This window comes from Aquarana catesbeiana, linkage group LG01 (genome assembly GCF_042186555.1).
Source record: "Aquarana catesbeiana isolate 2022-GZ linkage group LG01, ASM4218655v1, whole genome shotgun sequence".
NCBI classification, from domain to species: Eukaryota; Metazoa; Chordata; class Amphibia; order Anura; family Ranidae; genus Aquarana; species Aquarana catesbeiana.
This window is the reverse complement of record NC_133324.1, coordinates 314,271,020-314,293,844: the sequence shown is the minus strand read 5'-3', so window position 1 is coordinate 314,293,844 and position 22,825 is coordinate 314,271,020. Positions and strand designations below refer to the sequence as shown.

Below are 22,825 nucleotides of genomic sequence, written 5' to 3'. Positions count from 1 at the left end.
TCTCTCTCTCTATTTTCTCTCTATTGTTCTGCTCTTTTTTACTGTATTCTATTCTGCATTGTTTTATTGTTATGTTTTATCATGTTTGCTTTTCAGGTATGTAATTTTTTTATACTTTGTTTTTTTTTATTGTTAACCACCTTTGTGTTTTCAGGTACGCCATTCAGCTGCAGCGCGGATTTATTTATCTTGACAGCAACAGCGTTTGCTCCCACGATACATAAAGCCGTGACTCCAGCGCTGTCGGAGGTGATTTCACCACCACAGTTACATACTTCAGCATATATGCCGAAGCGTGGGGGCAGAAGTGGGTGGAGGAGCGATTTGCTCCTGCCTTTTGCGGGAGGATGCCCCCATGCTTCGGCATATATATATTTTAGGTAGGCACAGGTTGCGTTAAATGTTTTATTTTTTACTATGGTTTTTTTTTGTATTTGCTTTGCAGGTATGGTAAGTATTACTGTTATACTGTAATGTTACTTTGTTTTTTGTTAACCATCATTTGCTTAGCAGGTACGCCATTCAGTTGCAGCGCGGATTTATTTATCTTGACAGCAACAGCGTTTGCTCCCACGATACATAAAGCCGTGACTCCAGCGCTGTCGGAGGTGATTTCACCACCACAGTTACATACTTCAGCATATATGCCGAAGCGTGGGGGCAGAAGTGGGTGGAGGAGCGATTTGCTCCTGCCTTTTGCGGGAGGATGCCCCCATGCTTCGGCATATATATATTTTAGGTAGGCACAGGTTGCGTTAAATGTTTTATTTTTTACTATGGTTTTTTTTTTGTATTTGCTTTGCAGGTATGGTAAGTATTACTGTTATACTGTAATGTTACTTTGTTTTTTGTTAACCATCATTTGCTTAGCAGGTACGCCATTCAGTTGCAGCGCGGATTTATTTATCTTGACAGCAACAGCGTTTGCTCCCACGATACATAAAGCCGTGACTCCAGCGCTGTCGGAGGTGATTTCACCACCACAGTTACATACTTCAGCATATATGCCGAAGCGTGGGGGCAGTGGGTGGAGGAGCAATTTGCTCCTGCCTTTTGCGGGAGGATGCCCCCATGCTTCGGCATATATAAATGGTGCATGTATGCCCATCATTAGAAGTGGGTGGATGAAGGGAGGTATTCTAATGGTGGGCATACCCACCGATCAATATCTTTTTTTCGTTCAGCCCACAGGCTGCATGAAAAAAAAGTTTACAATATATGCCCAACAAGGACCAGCAACGTACTGGTATGTTGCTGGACTTTGAGTGGTTATACCAGAATGATGCCTGCAGGTTTAGGTATCATCTTGGTATCATTCTTTTCAGCCAGCGGTCGGCTTTCATGTAAAAGCAATCCTAGTGGCTAATTAGCCTCTAGACTGCTTTTACAAGCAGTGGGAGGAAATGCCCCCCCCCCCCACCGTCTTCCATGTTTTTCTCTGGCTCTCCTGTCCCAACAGGGAACCTGAGAATGCAGCCAGTGATTCGGCCAGCTGACCATAGAGCTGATCAGAGACCAGAATGGCTCCAAACATCTCTATGGCCTAAGAATCCGGAAGCTACGAGCATTTCATGACTTAGATTTCGCCAGATGTAAACAGCGCCATTGGGAAATTGGGAAAGCATTTTATCACACCGATCTTGGTGTGGTCAGATGCTTTGAGGGCAGAGGAGAGATCTAGGGTCTAATAGACCCCAATTTTTTCAAAAAAGAGTACCTGTCACTACCTATTGCTATCATAGGGGATATTTACATTCCCTGAGATAACAATAAAAATGATTTAAAAAAAATAAAAATGAAAGGAACAGTTTAAAAATAAGATAAAAAATCAAAAAATTAATTAAAAAAAAAAAAAAAAAAAAAAAAAGCACCCCTGTCCCCCCCTGCTCTCGCGCAAAGGCGAACGCAAGCGTTGGTCTGGCGTCAAATGTAAACAGCAATTGCACCATGCATGTGAGGTATCACCGCGAAGGCCAGATCGAGGGCAGTAATTTTAGCAGTAGACCTCCTCTGTAAATCTAAAGTGGTAACCTGTAAAGGCTTTTAAAGGCTTTTAAAAATGTATTTAGTTTGTCGCCACTGCACGTTTGTGCGCAATTTTAAAACATGTCATGTTTGGTATCCATGTACTCGGCCTAAGATCATCTTTTTTATTTCATCAAACATTTGGGCAATATAGTGTGTTTTAGTGCATTAAAATTTAAAAAAGTGTGTTTTTTCCCCAAAAAATGCGTTTGAAAAATCGCTGCGCAAATACTGTGTGAAAAAAAAAAATGAAACACCCACCATTTTAATCTGTAGGGCATTTGCTTTAAAAAAATATATAATGTTTGGGGGTTCAAAGTAATTTTCTTGCAAAAAAAAATAATTTTTTCATGTAAACAAAAAGTGTCAGAAAGGGCTTTGTCTTCCAGTGGTTAGAAGAGTGGGTGATGTGTGACATAAGCTTCTAAATGTTGTGCATAAAATGCCAGGACAGTTCAAAACCCCCCCAAATGACCCCATTTTGGAAAGTAGACACCCCAAGCTATTTGCTGAGAGGCATGTTGAGTCCATGGAATATTTTATATTGTGACACAAGTTGCGGGAAAAAGACAAATTATTATTATTTTTTTTTTTTTTTGCACAAAGTTGTCACTAAATGATATATTGCTCAAACATGCCATGGGAATATGTGAAATTACACCCCAAAATACATTCTGTTGCCTCTCCTGAGTACGGGGATACCACATGTGTGAGACTTTTTGGGAGCCTAGCCGCGTACAGCACCCCGAAAACCAAGCACCGCCTTCAGGCTTTCTAAGGGCGTAAATTTTTGATTTCACTCTTCACTGCCTATCACAGTTTCGGAGGCCATGTAATGCCCAGATGGCACAAACCCCCCCCAAATGACCCCATTTTGGAAAATAGACACCCAAAGCTATTTGCTGAGAGGTATAGTGAGTATTTTGCAGACCTCACTTTTTGTCACAAACTTTTGAAAATTGAAAAAAGAAAAAAAAAATACGTTTTTCTTGTCTTTCTTCATTTTCAAAAACAAATGAGAGCTGCAAAATACTCACCATGCCTCTCAGCAAATAGCTTGGGGTGTCTACTTTCCAAAATGGGGTCATTTTGGGGCGGTTTTGTGCTATCTTGGCATTTTATGGCCTTCAAAACTGTGATGGGTAGTAAGGAGTGAAATCAAAAATTAACGCTCTTAGAAATCCTGAAGGCGGTGATTGGATTTCGGGGCCCCGTATGAAGCTAGGCTCCCAAAAAGTGCCACTCATGTGGTATCCCCGTACTCAGGAGAAGCAGCAGAATGTATTTTGGGGTGTAATTCCACATATGCCCATTGCATGTTTGAGCAATATATCATTTAGTGACAACTTTGTGCAAAAAAAAAAAAAAAAAAAAAAAAAATTGTCACTTTCCCGCAACTTGTGTCAAAATATAAAATATTCCATGTACTCATCATGCCTCTCAGCAAATAGCTTGGGGTGTCTTCTTTCCAAAATGGGGTCATTTGGGGGGGTTTTGTGCCATCTGGGCATTTTATGGCCTTCAAAAATGTGATAGGTAGTGATGAGTGAAATCACAACTTTACGCCCTTAGAAATCCTGAAGGCGGTGCTGGGTTTTCGGGGCCCCGTACGCGGCTAGGCTCCCAAAAAGTCCCACACATGTGGTATCCCCATACTCAGGAGAATCAGCAGAATGTATTTTGGGGTGCAATTCCACATAAGCCCATAGCCTGTGTGAGCAATATATCATTTAGTGACAACTTTGTGCAAAAAAAAAAAAAAATTGTCACTTTCCCGCAACTTGTGTCAAAAAATAAAATATTCCATGGACTCAACATGCCTCTCAGCAAATAGCTTGGGGTGTCTACTTTCCAAAATGGGGTCATTTGGGGGGGGTTTGTGCCATCTTGGCATTTTATGGCCTTCAAAACTGTGATAGGTAGTGAGGAGTAAAATCAAAAATTTATGCCCTTAGAAATCCTGAAGGCGGTGCTTGGTTTTTGGGGCCCCGTACGCGGCTAGGCTCCCAAAAAGTCCCACACATGTGGTATCCCCGTACTCAGGAGAAGCAGCAGAATGTATTTTGGGGTGTAATTCCACATATGCCCATGGCATGTTTGAGCAGTATATCATTTAGTGACAACTTTGTGCAAAAAAAAAAAAAAAAAAAAAAAATTGTCACTTTCCTGCAACTTGTGTCCAAATATAAAATATTCCATGGACTCAACATGCCTCTCAGCAAATAGCTTGGGATGTCTACTTTCCAAAATGGGGTCATTTGGGGGGGGTTTGTGCCATCTTGGCATTTTATGGCCTTCAAAACTGTGATAGGTAGTGGGGAGTAAAATCAAAAATGTATGCCCTTTGAAATCCTGAAGGCGGTGCTTGGTTTTCGGGGCCCCGTACGCGGCTAGGCTCCCAAAAAGTCCCACACATGTGGTATCCCCGTACTCAGGAGAAGCAGCAGAATGTATTTTGGGGTGTAATTCCACATATGCCCATGGCATGTTTGAGCAATATATCATTTAGTGACAACTTTGTGAAAAAAAAAAAAAAAAAAAAAAAAATTGTCACTTTCCCGCAACTTGTGTCCAAATATAAAATATTCCATGGACTTAACATGCCTCTCAGCAAATAGCTTGGGGTGTCTACTTTCCAAAATGGGGTCATTTGGGGGGGGTTTGTGCCATCCTGGCATTTTATGGCCTTCAAAACTGTGATAGGTAGTGAGGAGTAAAATCAAAAATGTATGCCCTTTGAAATCCTGAAGGCGGTGCTTGGTTTTCGGGACCCCGTACGCGGCTGGGCTCCCAAAAAGTCCCACACATTTGGTATCCCCGTACTCAGGAGAAGCAGCTGAATGTATTTTGGGGTGCAATTCCACATATGCCCATGGCCTGTGTGAGCAATATATCATTTAGTGACAACTTTTTGTAATTTTTTTTTTTTTTTTTTTTTTTTGTCATTATTCAATCACTTGGGACAAAAAAAAAAAATATTCAATGGGTTCAACATGCCTCTCAGCAATTTCCTTGGGGTGTCTACTTTCCAAAATGGGGTCATTTGGGGGGGTTTTGTACTGCCCTGCCATTTTAGCACCTCATGAAATGACATAGACAGTCATAAACTAAAAGCTGTGTAAATTCCAGAAAATGTACCCTAGTTTGTAGGCGCTATAACTTTTGCGCAAACCAATAAATATACGCTTATTGACATTTTTTTTACCAAAGACATGTGGCCGAATACATTTTGGCCTAAATGTATGACTAAAATTGATTTTAATGGATTTTTTTTATAACAAAAAGTAGAAAATATCATTTTTTTTCAAAATTTTCGGTCTTTTTCTGTTTATAGCGCAAAAAATAAAAGCGGCAGAGGTGATCAAATACCATCAAAATAAAGCTCTATTTGTGGGAAGAAAAGGACGCAAATTTCGTTTGGGTACAGCATTGCATGACCGCGCAATTAGCAGTTAAAGCGACGCAGTGCCAAATTGTAAAAAGTGCTCTGGTCAGGAAGGGGGTAAATCCTTCCGGGGCTGAAGTGGTTAAACAGTACCATTTGAAAGTATTCTGGCAGGCCTTTTCACTACATGCTTTGGTGAATTCATACAGAAATATGACCACAGAAGAGGTCATATGGGGGAGAGAGGGTTCAAAATGATTTTAGCACTCTGCCTGAATTTAAGGACAAAAATCAAATTGTTACATATTTTAGGGGGTGTTTAGGGTAAAGCACTACTATGGAGCTGACAAAATACATTGTTAAGTGACTAGGCTAGGTGTGTATGGGCCCAGGATAGCATGCTGGGGAGGTTAGCAAAGGCAAATATGCATGAAGGACAAAAAAGGAAGTTTAAAAACTTCCAGCATGCATGAGAACAAAGGGGACATTCACAGCATATTCCAATCATGGTAATTAGAAAATGATGAAAGAAATACAATACAGTAGCAAACATTAAATACATAGAATGTGATGTTAAAAGATCAATCTTACCTTAATATAGTCCTTCTAAAGGACCTGAATGATGGCAGAACATGGCAGAATAATGATCCCCAGAGCCTGGGGGGAAATGCCTGTAGAGAACTTGTTGTCCTGCAGACTTCTCCCTGTCGCCAAGTACCGCAATGTCGCGACGAGCCTTTGCTCAGGAGTGATGGCTTCATAATATAAGGGGACAGCAAAGCCAACAAACTGTGAAAAATGGGGTCCATCACCCGGAGATAATTCCTGAAATCATCAGGATGATTCTCACGGATCTCCCGCAACAAAGGCATATGAGAGAATTTTTTCATCCATGAACTCCTCCCCGCCCTGTTCATGGACTGGGCTTGGGTCAAAGTAAGAACCCCAACACCAAACCCCTGCATAGCACGAACTCTAGGACGAGTGTGTGACATGGCTAGAAAATGGTTGGCTGGTCAGAACGAACTAACAGAACGCACTGAAAATCAGAAAGGCCTGAGAAGAGCGAGCTGAAAATCAGAAACGAGCGGACAGGAACGCACTGAGAATCAAATACATACCATAAAATACGCACTGAAAAACAAATGCGTACTGACTACAGGCACTGAAACCAGATACGAACCCACAAGCACAAACTGAAGAGCAGTAACGATCTCAAAGAGAGCGAATCGTCTCTCACCAAACTTCTAACGCGAGATTAGCAGAAGGAGCCCAAAGGGTGGCGCACTGGCTATTGAACTTCCTTTTTCTAGTCCCGTCGTACGTGTTGTACGTCAGCGCGTTCTTGCCAATCTGAATTCCCAAAAACATTTGTGTGACCGTGTGTATGCAAGACAAGTTTGAGCCAACATCCGTCGGAAAAAAAACATGGATTTTGTTGTCGAAAGGGCAATCGTGTGTACGCGGCATTACGTTTGAGTTAGGAGCTGTTAAAAGACTGTTACCATAGGAGACAGCCTTCCTGTATGTGCAGATGTGGCGCCTTGCTATGGCTTTTTCCTGCATGGCTGTCTTCCTATTGAAGTCTCCAAGTCTGTCAATTGAATCTATAAATACTGAAGGGTGTCCTGGTGCTAACCCTCTTTCCCCCAAAAATACAAAAGGACTGTCAAAAGAAATAAAACCTCTTACATCCAAGAAGTGTCTGGCGCCCAATGACTTTCACCATCTTTGCACCCACTATGCCTCGCAACCCACTACATATTGAAGGATGTCAGCTATCTTTGGCCTTGGAGGTCACCATTAGACTGGACAAGCTCGGAGACCTTGCTACATTAAAAAATGGGTATGTGCCTTGATCCATCCATCTGTCCATCCTGGAAAGTCCGACAACAAATGTTCAATGGAGCATACACACGGTCGGACTTTCCACCAACAAGCTCACATCCAACATTTGTTGTTGGAAAATCCGATCGTGTGTACGGGGCATAAGAATTAGCATTACTGACAGCCAGTTTCAGAAAGTCAGCAATGGCAGCCTGCAACTTTCTCTTAAAAAAAGGTTTTCCTTAAAGAGTCATACAATTCATTACAGTTTACATATTTTCTTATGGCCATGGTGGCAGGCATGTCAACCATACAGAAATATGTAGACAGTCCATCTGTACTGCAATACTGTAACCAACCACTCCAGATTTAATGGTTGGATCTCCAGCTTTGAGCAATGGTGCTAAATTAGTGCAATCTTGTTTCTGGCCACTGTATTGTTTTACTTCAGATAGTTTTGTACTGTTCATTTATATTTTGAATAAAAATCTTATGAAACAAAAAAAAAAATAACATAATTAAGGCTTGTCCATAATGTTTGTGCTAAAGTATAAGTGCCTGTAATTTTTTTTTTTCAGTGCCATTTTACGTGAACCTGTGCTTTACCCATGCACCCCAAAACAGCATGTTTGCTTTAAAGACACCCACCAACTCTCTACAAAGAAAAAAGAAGAAAAGAGTATACAGAGAAGGCAAGCGGTGTCAGTGCCCACCTTATGGACTTTTTTTTGTTCTTGCTTAAAGGACATATGGAATAACTCTATAAGACAATATTCCAGTTTTTGTTACTTTTAGGTTTTGGGGATTAAGTCTGCTGGCGGGTGGGGGGGGTTTGTGTTTTGTTTTCTCTGTTTTCCCCCTATCTTTTTAAGTCGGCAAGACAGGGAATTGTTATGATGGGACTGTTTAGGAGTGAATGTATGATTCATGTTTTTTTTTTCCTATGTTATGTTTTTGTGTATCTGCTTCACCTGTTTTGTGGGTGCTTGTTTGTGGTGTCACTCTCGGTACTGCACGATTGATAGACCGGTAGACACCCAGAAACAGGCCCCTTCGCAACGTGATGTTGGTAGGTGGGTAAATGTTATGCTTCAGCACGTTGTATGGCTCTGTGCTCCTCCGAACCTCAACTTTGCTCCTAGGCCTCCATCTGGTGGTAAATTTCTGAATTGCAGTCATGTCCTTAAATATTAAAATCATCTCATGGAATGTCAGGGGTTTGAACTCAAAATATAAGAGAGCTTTGGTGCTGAAATTTTTGCAGGCCCAACATCGCCACATAATGTTTCTACAGGAAACTCATTTACTAGGCAACAAAATTCTGGCCATGAAACGTCCCAGGATGCACAGAGCCATACATGCTACTTTCTCATCTTATGCAAGGGGTATGTCTATGTTGCTCCACAAGTTCTTGCATTGTTCCATTGCAACGGTGATCACAGACCTTGGCGGATGATACCTGGTGGTAATAATTGAGGTTTATTCACGTAAGTTGGTCCTGGTGAATGTATATATTCCCCCTCCTTTTACAGGGAATATCCTGTATGAGGTGTTGGAGAAATTGGCACCTCATGCTCCATTCCAACTATTGGTGGCTGGAGATTTCAACAATGTTCTCAATTACACGTTGGACACGTCCAACCCACGCAGGGCTCCAAATCATGACTTGTCACAATGGGCGGAAACTGCGGGTCTCACTGAGATCTGGCGGTGGAAGCATCCCACGGACAGGTGCTATTCATATCTGTCCTCGGTACATGCTTCGTCCTCCAGAATAGACCTGGCGTTCGCCAATGAGACATTATTGCCTATAGTAGCTGAGGCATCCTACCTTCCAGGGGGTGTATCGGATCACACGCCATTTCAGATTACTTTGCAATTAGGTTCCCAAGGTTCAAGGAGGGTTTAGCCTTTGGCTCCTAAATGAGTGGGGGAACCCACTGTGATGGAGATGTTGAAACCACACATGGATACATTTTGGCAGATTAATGAAGGATCAGCATCAGTGCACATTGCATGGGAGGCCTTTGGCCACTACTAGGGGGGTGTACATACCCTGTTTCCCCGAAAATAAGACCTAGCGTGATTGTCGGTGATGGCTGCAATATAAGCCCTACCCCCCAAATAAGCCCTACCCTGTTTCCCCGAAAATAAGCCCTACCCTGAAAATAAGACCTACAAGGACTTTAACTAGGGTTTATTTGGGGGGTGGGGCTTATATTGCAGCCATCACCGACAATCACGCTAGGTCTTATTTTCGGGGAAACAGGGTATCAGCCATTAAAGTTCTGAGAACGGAACAGAATAGTATAGAAAAACAACTCCAGGACAAGGAACAGGAATGCGCTAAGGCACATGCGGATTCACCTTCTCCTGACACATTGGCTCAATTGCAGTTCGCAAGGAGGAATGTATCTCTCTATTATCAGGACATGACTACCTGTCAACTGCAAAGGAGTGCGGCGCGTGTTTTTGAAAAAGGGGATAAGAATGGCAGACTCTTGGCTCTTCTGACGGTAGGGGACACGTCCCCGACAGTGATTCCCTGCATATTGTCCCCGTCGGGACAACTGTTGAGGGACAGGGAAGATATAGTACGGGAGTTTGTATCCTTCTATAGGTCTCTGTACTCCCCTCTAGATCCTTATGACACTGGTGACCTCAGGGACACATTGGGGACCCTCCAGTTGCCTGAGCTACTGAAGGAATCTAGAAATTTTCTGGATGCCACGCTCAGGGAGGAGGAGATAGTTTCCGCAATAGGGTCATTAGTGGTAAGGCTCCTGGACCGGACGGTCTGCCAATTGAGTCGTACCACCAATGCTCAGAGACCCTGGCTCTCAGACTGTTACGATTATACATAGATTGTTTCCAAAAGGGAGGCCTCCCCCTCTCCTTTTATGAATCTCATATTGTACTATTGGCTAAGCCGAATAAAGACCCACTGCAGTGTTCGTCATATAGGCCCATCTCCTTACTAAATATGGACTTCAAAATACTGACCAAACTGTTAGCCAATAAGCTTATGTCGGTCCTGCAGCATGTTATTTCCCCTGACCAAACAGGTTTTATGCCCAAAAGGGCCACTGATATTAATCTGCGCAGAGTTTTCACTCACACACAATTGGTCCCAGATAGTTCCAGCGGTGGGATACTGGTCTTTCTGGATCTGGAAAAGGCCTTTGATTCCGTGGACTGGAATTACATGCGGGTGGTACTAGAGGTATTCAGTTTCGGTCCCCAGTTCAGGAAGTGGATTGACATTCTATATCATTGCCCCACAGCAGCCATAAAGCTAAATAATATGTTATCCGAATTTTGTTCAGTACATAGGGGCACCCGCCAAGGATGCCCTCTATCCCCGGGTCTTTTCTCTATTATGATAGAACCCTTGGTGGCAGCCTTGCGAGCCTCTGAGGAGGTACAGGGGATTCAGGTGGGTAACTTGACCGAAAAAAAACTGCACTTTATGCAGACGATATGGTTCTTTTTTTGCGAGACTCCAAGAATTCCTTATCGGCAGCTTTAGACATCATTAATTCTTTTGCTCGTTTTTCCCGGTCTGAAAGTTAATTGGGGAAAATCCCAGATTCTCTCACTTAGGACGCCATCCCCCAGATGTGAGATTCCCACAGATTGCCCTTTACAGAGGGTGGAGGTAATCAAATATTTGGGGTTACATATATCCAACTCTGTATCGGACTTTATCACCTTGAATGTCAATCCACTTTTGACTAAACTAAAATCCAGACTGCAGGCATAACAGAATCTACCTTTGACACTCATAGGTAGGGTGAATTTGTTGAAAATGAAATTTTTACCTCTGTTTTCATATATATTTTAGAATTCCCCTGTTTGGATACCGAGATATATATTCAAAAAAATAGATCAACTTATAACATCTTTCCTATGGCAGGGGCGACACCCCCGAATTAAACTCCGGGTGTTACAACTGCCGTGGAAACAAGGGGGACTGGCGGTTCCAGACTTCCACAGGTATTACGTGGCAGGCCAGTTAGTATTCGTGCACAGGTGGTTCACTCTACCTGAGGATGACACTGCCAATACATTAGGGGCGGCTATTTTCGATTCTTGTGAGGCGCTGACACATCTCCCGCATCGGGGTGTCAGGGCTCCATATAGGCTCACGGTATTTATGCGTGCATGAGTAGCAGTGACCAAGATGAGTAAAGCTTCTGAGTTTGCTTCACGTACACCGATTTGGAAGAACCCCAAACTAACACACTTCTGTAAGCACCCTGATCCAATCATTTGGACGAAATTTGGTATTAAGACGCTGGAAGACATAGTGGGTGGCGGGAAACTTTTGCAGTTTGATGTCCTGAAATCTAAGTTTAATCTTCCCAACACTCACTTGTTACGTTTTCTTCAGCTCAGACATGCATACAATGCCCAATTTGGAGATATGAATATTACCCTAAAAATGAGTGATTTAGAATCTGTACTGAGGGAGGACACTTTGGACAAGGCCTTATCTACACTATATAAGCAACTGTTCGGAGAGGGAGGAGATCTCCTTGCAAGGTGTAGGGCGGCGTGGGGTGAGGTGTTCCCCCAGATGGACCAGGATGACTGGGATGATATATGGGACATTAATTTTACTAGATTGGTCTCTGCTAGGGACCATCTCATTCAATTCAAATTCTTGCACCGTATACATTTCACTCCAGCTAGATTGGCCAAGATGTTCCCTACCCAGTCGCCTGGTTGCTGGTGGTGCAGCTCCCTTACTGCTGATTTCATGCATATCTTTTGGAATTGCTCGTACATCCAAGTATTTTGGATGGGGGTCACGGAATGCATAACAGAAGTAACAGCCATTCCTATACAGCCCACGATAGAGGTGTGCCTTTTGGGACTGGTAGACAATCTAGCCCCAAAGAGAGTAACTCATAGTCTGCTGACAATTTTAATATATTATGCTAGGAAAATGATAGTGTTATCATGGAAAAAGCCCAATCCTCCATCTGTATCAGCGCGGAAGGGCGTGGTTAACAGGGCTGTACCTTGCACCATATACATTTTCACTCCAGCTAGATTGGCCAAGATGTTCCCTACCCAGTCGCCTGGTTGCTGGTGGTGCAGCTCCCTTACTGCTGATTTCATGCATATCTTTTGAAATTGCTCGTACATCCAAGTATTTTGGAGGGGGGTCACGGAATGCATAACAGAAGTAACAGCCATTCCTATACAGCCCACGATAGAGGTGTGCCTTTTGGGACTGGTAGACAATCTAACCCCAAAGAGAGTAACTCATTCTCTGCTGACAATTTTAATATATTATGCTAGGAAAATGATAGTGTTATCATGGGGTGTTATCAAGGGCTGTACCTTTATATAAGGCTACATACATTAGTAGGGGCATACCACAGAAATTTGACAAAGTGTGGGGAAGTTGGATGAATAGCGAAACTACGATAGCGGATTGACTGGCACCTAATAGAATACACTTGTAGTAGGATCTAACATGTATGTAATTGTCAGACATACCATTGACTGTTACTAAAAATAGGTGGCCTTATTATTACTGTGTTATTTTCAATAAGTGAAGGTCTGGAGGGAAGAGGAGAGAGTCAATGCTGAAGTAATGTAAATAGTTTACTTTTGTGTGTGGCCCATTGGGTCTTGTGTATACTTGTGTTAAAAGCAATAAATAAAACTTTTCAAAAAAAAAAAAAAAAAAAGACACCCACCAATCAAGCTGCTATACTTACCTTTTCTTTTGAGGAGAAGAAGCCATATGTAAGCTCCAAGGTGAGTCATGTAGCTTACACATGACTGAGCCCTCTCTCACTGCTCCATGAAACATTGGGTTTCTGAGTGGCTTATTACCAAGCAACAGTGCTCTCACATGGAGAGAATTGGAATGAGTCTCATGCTCATTTTTTATATCCAGAAATACTGAGGAAAAAGTGGTGGTGGGAAGGAACCCGGGTAGTTCTACGGGATAAAGGGATAGGGCAATCTGCAGTCTTCTCCCAACAATTTAAAAATCTTTATTAGGTCCAAAATACATGAAAAAGTGAGCAGACTACATACAGTAAAAATAAAATAACATTAAAAGACAAGGTTGCCACCAGCACACAGACACACCCAGAGCAAGGGGACTAGTAGGATGGAGGGCCCACACTTGCTATAGCTGTGTCCAGTGCATATAGATTAACAATCCTGGGGTAGTGGGAGAGGGCTTCAGACAAGATGCATACAGCGGTGTCAGCTCAGTAAAGGGCAATACACTCCCATTGCAGACCTCTGTCCGCTCTGTTTCCCAGAATGAACCAAGTGTATTATATGCAAAAATACAGTTTAGGACACAGAGACACTCTCACGGCAATATCTACAGATGAACTGTAAGTGGGTAATAAAGTCACGGAAATCTGCTGGTGAAGGATGAAGTGGTCTGGATCAGTGGTGATGATGCAATGATGGAACCTGAGGAGTTCTTAGGGCTAAATAGTCAGTGGGCTGTTCCGTGAGATAAGCATACACATTATGCATAGGAAGAGAACGTCCTACATTCTGGAGATATTGTCAGGGCTGGGCTCAGCCCTTCCTTCTCTGAGCTGGCCGCTCAGCTGTCGGCTAATTGCCAGCTCCCATCTCTCTCCACATTTACCCAGCTGTTGATTCTGCTCGTCAGTCCTGCCTACTTAAAGCCGTCCAGCTCACTTGATCTCTGCCTTCGCCTTTGTGAACATGACAGAGACTTTCTCCTGTGTTCCTGTTGAAGACTTGCTCGGCTGATGTCCCACCTGGCTCCTGATCCTGCTTGCTGTACTACGTTTACCTCTGGCTCTTTTACATTGGCTTGGCTGACTACCCGATCCGGTTACTGAACTCTGGCTTGTTTTGACCACGCTTACTCTGTTTACCTTTTTATTATTATTATTAATAAACAAATGTGATTTAACTATACTTCTGTCTCGGTCTGATTCATGTTTCCTGATAGTAGGCGAAGGCCATGAATTCAGAAGATACAGTCAATCCACTTGTTGGTAATATTTTTTCCAGACTAGATGAGCAAGATCACCGCATGGATCAGTTTGCCATAGCATTACAAACGCTCCTGAGTCGCACGGCTCACCTGGAATCTCCCACTGTGGCTGCTCCAGTACAACCTGTGTTGCAGGCCATCCCTGCTGCTGCGCCAGTCTCTGTGCAGGCACCCGCCTCGAGTATTACCCCAATAAGAGGTATATCTTGTTCCGCTCCACTAACCCAGCGAATTGGGAGCGATCCAGTTCAATGCAGAGGGTTTCTCAACCAGGCTGAGATATACTTTGAGATGCTACCCCAGGCGTTTCCCTCAGACAGAAGCAAAGTAGGCTTTGTGATATGTTTGCTTTCAGAGAGAGCCTTGGCCTGGGCAAACCTTCTATGGGAGAGGGAAAAACCTGTTGTCTTGAGTTACCCAGAGTTTGTGGCCTCCTTTAAAAGGGTAATTGACGTTCCTGTACGCTCCGCTTCTGCTGCTAAGTTCCCCATGTCCATCAAACAGAGTACGAGAACTGTTGTGGACTGCGCCATTGAATTCCGTACTCTGGGAGCAGAGGTTGCTTGGAACAATGAGGCCTTCGTGGCTGCCTTTTCTCCTGGTCTCTCGGATTCCATCAAGGATGAGATAGCAGCTCGAGATATACTCACTGAGCTGGAGAAGTGTCAGGGAGCTTACCTCGGTAGGCAGGGTGCTCGCGGCGGTGTGCGTCAGGGCACATTGGCGCGCGTTGGTGCGCGCGTTCCCGCGGGTCCCGTTGCGCGCGTTCTTTACAGTGCTGGCATGCGTGTCCCGGTCAGGTCTGTTGTGTGTGCCAGTGTGCGGAGGCGCGCGCGCACGTGAGCACCGTTTGGCGCCAAACTGCCCATTTAAGCCGGCCCTCCCTTGTGATCAGTGCTGTAAGTTATAAACAAATATATACCGCGCTGTCTCAAAAAAAAAAAAAAAAAAAAAAAAACACTAAAGCAGCCAGCACAGCAGTGGATAAAGTTGCAAAAATGACAAATAGGGTGAAATGTGCAGCGCTTATGTGATCATATAAACCATAACAAATAATATTAGTACAGAAAACTTGAATAATAAATGATGTGCTCAAAAATACTCCAAGCAGTCCTCTATTATGACATGTGATGTCTATAAACAGAGTAACTTGGACGTGTGATGTCCAAAAAAGAAAAAAGTCAGTGACAAGCTTCAGTCATGTGTGATGATAATCCTCAACCACATGTGGATATAATATAGTGACAGTCTTTAACTTCAAATATGTATGATGTAATAACAGTTAATAGTGGGTCCACCACCAAAGACACCAGAAGCTGCTTACCAGAGGGATTGAACTCAAATAGGTGTACACCTAGTGAGTCAATCAAACTTTGTGGTATAATATACCAAGGGGATCAGATGCTCTATCCAGATATGACCTCCAGATGGACCTCCGAACAAGTGTAAGGTATGGATGGACTCAGTAGATATAGGCAGTCAGCCCCATAATTAAAAGAAAGAGGAAGGCATATAGTGTAACTCCGTATGGAAATTTTAATACATAAAAAGCAAAGGAAATACACTCACGTGTTAAGCAGTAAAATCAAGCGCTTGTATAAAAGAAGACAGTGGTCTCAGCATATCCTTCCAACGCGTTTCGACTTAGAAGTCATCATCTGGGGTGCTGGACCACTGTACTGGCTGAGTATTTATAGGTACTGGTTACCCCCATAACAAGTGGCAGCTCCATCTGATTGAAAGTGCAAATTATGGAGATTACTTCCTGGTTCCTCCAAAATGGCGCCCGGGCTTGCATTCCAAGCCTCGTTTTCATGTGTAGAGGAGGATTACTTCCTGGTTCTGCCAAAATGGCGCCCGGACAAGAGTTCCAAGCCTCATTTTAACATGTGAAAGAGGATGTGACATCATGTGGAACAGTGACTGGTTTAAACAGCCAAAAACATGGCACCGCTATTTTCGGGGACATATAGGGGCAGATGTGGCTTAAAACGGCACAATGTCCAGTGTATATAACCTACAACATGGCGCAGTTTGTCATAAGGACATGTATATTAATACACTAAGTTACAAGGTATCATATATTATATGATATATATGGTATATTAATACACTAAGTTACAAGGTATCCACACATTGCTCTAGCCTGAACATGGGCAGTGGCGTAGCAGCCAGCACTCCCACCCAGCAGCAAAAGGGCCGCCGGTTCAAATCCCAAGATTCCATGTGGGGGGTCGAAAAAAATAAATAAAATAATGTAATATATATAAAAAATATATATGATACTAAGGTGTGACAAATGATGGCACCCCTCAGAAAGGACACGTTATTGGTTGGATCAAGCTGATATTTGTGATAGGGACCAAACCAGTATATATTCAAATATACAATCTAAAATACATGTTATAAGAATTTAATAAAAATACCTTCATAAAAACATTTAAAAATACTTATAAAAAAACCTCTCATAAAAGACATTCTAATAGGTACCAACTGGACCCTAAAGTACCGGAAATAGAGAAAAGGCATCATGCTTGGTTGATGAAAGCATTGATGTCCCATTCTATGTTCAACCCAAAAGGGGAGTAGGTCTGCAATTGGTGGATCCAATAAGTCTCCAAACGAGAGACTCCCCTTGTCTTAGCTCCTCCCCTCCAAGGAGGTGTATATTTATCTATGACAAGAAATTGAGAACCAGTAGGATCTCGTCTGTGATGCTCTCTATAATGTCGAGGCACATTATGTTTGATGTCACCACTTTTTATTTTAGCGATATGCTCGCTGACTCTAACAGAAAAAGCTCGAATTGTACGGCCCACATACTGCTTCCCACAGGGGCAGGTAATCAGATAAACGACATGTGTGGTAGCACAAGTGCAGAATGTTTTAATGGGATATGTACAATTTGTAGTGTTCGATTTAAACTCGAGGCTTTTACGTCTACCACAGGAATTGTATTGACATACAGTGCATTTTTTGCAGGGAAAATAACCCACTAAGTTGTGAAAAAAAGAAGGTCGTATGGGGGGATTTATGATATTAGGTGCAATTTTTCCCTGCAAAGAAGGCACACCTCTAAAGATGACCTTAGGTTGTTCTGGGAGTATTTCCTTTAAAACACGGTCATTCCTAAGTATATCCCAATGTCTGTAAATGATGTTTTTGATTTCTCTGTGTTGGACTGAAAAAGTGGTGAGCATAGAGCATTTAAAGGAGCTTTCTTGTTCACGAGGAGGTTTTGGCGTCAGCAAAGATTTTCTATCAATTGCAGCCACTCTATTTATTTCTGAGGTTAACGATGTTGGGTCGTACCCCTTTTCTATAAATCTGTCCCTCAGTGTTGATGCTTGAGTGAAATAGTTGTTTACATCTGTGCAATTCCTGCGCAATCTCAGGAACTGACTACGAGGCACAGACTGTAACCAGGATTGGTGGTGACAGCTGTCAACTGGTATAAAGCTATTGCGGTCAGTATTTTTGAAATAAGTTTTAAACTTAAATTGGCGTAAGACCATCTCGATTTCGAGATCCAAAAAGTGAATTTTAAATGAGCTAAATTCATATGTCAACGAAATCCCCCGATCGTTGTCATTTAAAAACACAAAGAAATCCCTGAGGGATTCGGGGGTGCCATCCCATAGGAGGAGGATGTCGTCTATATATCTGGCCCACAGTACCAATGAGGGCCTGTGTTCAGAATAGACGACATCCTCCTCCCATTTTGCCATAAAAAGGTTGGCAAGGCTAGGGGCAAATTTGGCCCCCATAGCCACACCCTTCTGTTGCAAGAAAAACTTTTGGTCAAACCAGAAGTAGTTGTGTTTGGTAGCAAATTGTAATAGCTCAATAATATATTCACTTTGTTTATTGGTAATGGAATGGTCTCTGTTCAGAAAATGTGTGACCGCTTCTATACCTCTGGTATGGGGGATACAGGTGTACAATGATGCCACGTCTGCAGTGGCCATCAGCAGGTCCCCCCCAATCTCCACACTTTCAAGTAGCCTAATGGTATCAGTCGTATCCTTAAGATACGATGGAGTGCCTTTGACCAATGGTTGAAGGTAGAAATCAATATATTTACCGATACGTGATGTTATAGAGTCGATTCCACTTATGATTGGTCGACCCGGAGGGTGAACAGGATCCTTGTGGATCTTGGGCAGATGGTACATGATTGGGATTCTAGGTGCAGTAGGTACTAGATAAGCCCTTTCTTTTTTATTTAGAATCTGCTCATTAAAACCTTTTAAAACTAGTTGGTCCAGCTCTTTTTTATATTGGGCAGTAGGGTTTCTGGTAAGTTCCCTATATGTGTCCTGGTCGCTTAATATCCTATACATTTCTTGAATGTAGTCCAGTCTGTCCTGCACGACTATGCCTCCGCCCTTATCGGCAGGATGGACTACAATGTCTTTCCTCTCGCACAGTGATTTGAACCCGAGCATTGGAAAGGACTGGTTATATGTCTTTTTGGGAGGAAGCTTGGCTAAATCTTGCAAAACTAGGTCCCTAAAAATGTTAACGGCAGGAGCTGCAGGTACAGGGGGGCTGAATAAAGACGGATTAGACAGCCCTGAATGTACCATGCCTGAAGAAGCAGCTCTTTGAAATTGAGAAGACGTATTAGAAGCTACATAACGTTGGATATTAATCTTCCTAATAAATTTATGGACATCTATAAAGGTGTGAAATTTGTCTAATTTCTTTTGGGGGGCAAATTTTAAACCCTTGTCCAATATCATCATTTCTTGAGTGGTCAATTCCTTAGTGCTTAAATTAAAAACTCCATTGCCTATCATGTCCTTTTTCTTTTTTCTTCTCTGGATTCTCCGCCCCCCTCTAGAACCTCTTTTGGGTCCGAAGACCTTTTTCTTCCCTGTGTGCCCTGACGAAAATCCTGGTTTATATTTAAAAAGGTGCTGCGCAAATAAATTGTCCTTAAATAATATATCAAGATTGAGCGGACGTAGACAGGAGATGGGGACACCAGTGGATAATCAAAACGCCAGGGGTTGAATCAAAGGTGACTAATATCCCTTCACCATACATAGATGGCCCCTCACCTGCAACCTTCGACCTGAAACAGGTCACACAGCGTAAGCAGACAAGCTGATCCAGGCAATAATGACTCCGTTCATAGAATCCAACTCCCCCTCACGTCAGATAACTCAGGTGTTGCATATGCAAATGAAACATACAGAATATAGTGCTCTCTGTACAAACTTTATTCAAAAAAATGGTAATTGAAGTGCACTCACATATACCGGCACTCAGGTCCGAGTGCCGGCTAACTGGCGTGTGATCGTAGACACAGGCTGACAGCCGCGGGTGACGTCATGCGCTACCTGGCCCCCGTACGCGTTACGTCCGTGGGCGGGACTTCATCAGCGTGGGGCGGGGTACGCAACGACGGCCCGCAATGTTTATATATAATGTCATGGTAACAAGTGCACCAATCGCAGTGCTAGTGCGGATTCCCCGGGAGACGCGATCCAGCACGTCACTCGGGCTGCACTCACAGACCATCACCAGTAAAATACAAGGTTTACAGCCCTTAACCGCTCCAAGAAAGAGAGATGAGAAACCAAATATATAAATATAATTCCTCACATCAGATAAATAAACACTCCTAAGGTTATGAAGGGATTGGAGCCTGAGGGTGACTCTGAACAAGACCTCTTTAGAAAAGGGAAAAGGGGGAGGAGGCATTAGTTAATTGTCCCTTATATATAGGGAGAGGAAATGCCAATGCTACTAAAATTGCATAAAATCGCATACAAAAAATTCATAAAAATAAAATTAAAAATATCTGACAGTCAGACCGCGGGTATCATCTGTGTACGATCACATTTAAATAATAGAAAAGTCATATTTATTTAAAACCAAAAAATGGTAAAAAAAGTAAAAAATATAAAAAATAAAAAAAAAAAAAGAGAGAAAATAAAATTAAATAGAAAATGAAATTGAAAATGAAAATCATCTGTTAGAAATAAAACAATTTAAATCAAAATCTACGTTCATTCCCGCTGGAGATAAAACTTTAGTCTCGTAGATCCAGAAGGATTCTCTTCGGCTGAGTTGCCTGATGTAATGGCCACCTCTCCAGTGGCGAGGAACTTTTTCTATCCCCCAGAACTTGAGGCATTTAGGGTCTCTGTTGTGACAGAGGCGAAAATGCCTAGACACACTATGGGTTTTAACCCCCCGTTTGATGTTACTGATGTGTTCACCAACTCTAACGTGCAGTGCCCTTGAGGTGCGGCCCACATACTGGAGTCCACAATCGCACTCCAGCATGTAGACCACCCCAACCGATGAACATGTAATAAGACCCTCAATTTTATAGCTTTTATGCGTGACACTCGAGACAAACTCTTTTCGCCTTTTAATGTTTTTGCTGGCTTTCCTGCAAGTGGCACATTTGCCACAAGCATAGAAGCCCGACAAAAAACCAAACAGTCTGTTAGTCCCTATTTGTGGTGGGTCTATAACTCCTGGAGCTATCCGATCGCGTAAAGAGGGGGCTTTGCGGTATATAAACCGTGGACGCTCCGGAAGAACAGGCCCCAGGGTACGGTCACCTTTAAGGATAGGCCAATGTCTGGCTATAATTTGTTCGAGTTTTTTATACTGGATATTGTAGTCAAGTATAATGCGATAGCTGGTGGTGCCATCCTCAGTTTGGGTGGTTTTAACCCTATCAGCCACAATAGAATTCCTGTCGGTTAAGAGTACCTTGGCTACTTCTGAGTCTACCATAGTCTGTGTGTAGCCTTTTTCTTTAAACCTATTTGCCAAAATATGTGACTGCGTTAGAAAGTCATCATCGGAGGTACAATTACGACGTAAGCGAATAAATTGGCCTCTTGGAATATTACAGAGCCACGATTTATGGTGACAACTAGTCAAGGGAATATACGCATTCCTATCTGTTGTTTTAAAGTGATTCCTAGTTTGGAAGCCTGTCTCCCCCTTGAAGATTTCAAGGTCCAAAAATGTAATCTGTTGTTTGTTAATCGTCCAAGTCAGCTCAATATTTTTAGTATTTTCATTCAACTTATCCATGAAGACTTGTAAACTGGCTAGGTCACCTTCCCACACCATGATAAGATCATCAATGTACCTTCTATAGCACAATAATTGCGTTGGGGGATCATGAAAAATGGTATTCTCCTCCCAGTGGGCCATGAACAAATTGGCCACACTGGGAGCAAACCTGGCCCCCATGGCTACGCCTCGCGTCTGCAGGAAATAGTCACCATTAAACCAAAAATAATTATTCAGCAGGCAGAATTCCAAACTTTCTAATAAAAAAGAAATGTGGTCATTTGGGAACTCAGTGGTAGCCAGAGCCCATCTAACAGAATCCAAGGCCTGTTTATGATCGATAATAGTATATAAAGACCCGACATCTGCAGTGATCAAAAAGCTAGATGAGGTACAAGGGAGAGTGGAGAGGATCTGAAGGATTTGTTTAGTGTCACGCAGATAAGCTTTGGTTTGGATGACGAGTGGCTGAAGAAAGAAATCTAGGTACTGACCTAGCCTCGACGTGACAGAATCAATTCCGTTCACGATCGGGCGACCAGGTGGATGTTCGGAGTTTTTATGTAATTTGGGCAAAATGTATATAATGGGAGTCCGACAATAGAATGGATCTAAGTAAGCCGCCTCCTTAGAATTCAAAATGCCCTTATTTTTACCTTTTTCAACTAACAGATGTAAATTGTTTTTAAAGGTCAACATAGGGTCTCCCCTTAGAAGTAGATAGGTGTCCCGGTCATTCAATAGCTTTACCATCTCAGCCTGATAGTAAGCTTTACTGAGCACCACTAATCCGCCCCCTTTGTCCGCTGGGCGGATCACTATATCCTTCCTTTTCTCAAGGGAGGATATACCCCTTTTTATGGCTAGAGAGTCTCTGGCCTTCTTGATTTTGAGTTTATCAAGATCGTGGCAGACCATGTTTTTAAACACCTCCAAATGCCTGTTATCACTGCATAAGGGATTAAAAACAGATCGATTCCGAAGGTTGGAATGCCTGGAAGTGGTATCAACCTGAGGATTGGTCCGTTGTGCTGGATTGGAAAGAAAGTATTTTTTGATATTTAAATTACGGATGTATTTCTGTATACTGATGTAGGCTTGAAATTTGTTTAAGTTACGAATAGGGGCAAACTTCAAACCCCGATCTAACACTAATGTCTCATCAGTAGTGAGAGGGGTACCACTTAGATTGAAAATGCCAGTGCCTAATGGGGCCTTGGCCTTTTCGAATCGTCTACCCCCCCTACACCCTCTGTGTGTTTTCTTTTTAAACTGCCTTGGCTGTTTCTCAAGTCTGGGGGGCCTGCAGACGCGAGGCGTAGCCATGGGGGCCAGGTTTGCTCCCAGTGTGGCCAATTTGTTCATGGCCCACTGGGAGGAGAATACCATTTTTCATGATCCCCCAACGCAATTATTGTGCTATAGAAGGTACATTGATGATCTTATCATGGTGTGGGAAGGTGACCTAGCCAGTTTACAAGTCTTCATGGATAAGTTGAATGAAAATACTAAAAATATTGAGC

The 22,825-nt window shown here is 42.8% G+C and overlaps 1 protein-coding gene across 1 annotated transcript in view; it reads right to left on the bottom strand.

Moving 5' to 3' along the window:
* LOC141144152 (sodium-dependent serotonin transporter-like) overlaps window positions 1–22,825 on the bottom strand; it is a gene marked incomplete in the record, with an annotated part of 151,264 nt that overhangs the window by 79,397 nt on the left and 49,042 nt on the right.